We start from the raw sequence: 556 nt of genomic DNA on the forward strand, positions 1-556 counted from the left end.
TCCTGATGCCATATTTTTCTTCATAGAACCCAGCTTCTCAGATTATTTGCTCAGCATACAGTTTGAATAAGTATGATGAAAGAATACAACCTTGTCATACACCTTTCTTAATTTTAAACCATTCAGTGTTCCCATGTTCTTTTTGAACAACTGCCTCTTGGTCTAGGTAGATTCCTCATGAGCACAATTAAGTGTTCCAGAATACTCATACTTCACAATGTTGTCCATAGTTTTTCATGATCCACAAAATTGAAAGCCTTTGCATAGTCAATAAAGCTACCCCATCTGAATTTAGAGATCATCTCCAGAGCAGATTTGATGCATTAGACACTAACGACCAAAGACCAGAAGAGTTGTGGGATGATATCAAGAATATCATACAGGAAGAAAACACAAGGTCATTAAGAAGGTAAGAAAGAAAGAAAAAACCAAAATGGATGTTAGAAGATAATTTGAAACTTGCTCTCCAGAATACAGATGCCAAAGCAAACGGAAGAGATGAGGAAGTAAAAGATTTTAACAGAAAATTTTAAAAGGAAGCTCAAGAAGAAAGAGT

General features: G+C 35.3%; 1 protein-coding gene across 1 annotated transcript in view; it reads right to left on the reverse strand.

The window, feature by feature from the left end:
• Positions 1-556, reverse strand: part of LOC102842777 (multidrug resistance protein 1-like) — a 155,441-nt gene that overhangs the window by 66,121 nt on the left and 88,764 nt on the right. The gene's annotated exons all lie outside the window — the stretch shown is intronic.

The sequence above is a fragment of the Chrysochloris asiatica genome, unplaced genomic scaffold (assembly GCF_000296735.1).
Source record: "Chrysochloris asiatica unplaced genomic scaffold, ChrAsi1.0 scaffold00006, whole genome shotgun sequence".
In the NCBI taxonomy this organism is placed as follows: Eukaryota; Metazoa; Chordata; class Mammalia; order Afrosoricida; family Chrysochloridae; genus Chrysochloris; species Chrysochloris asiatica.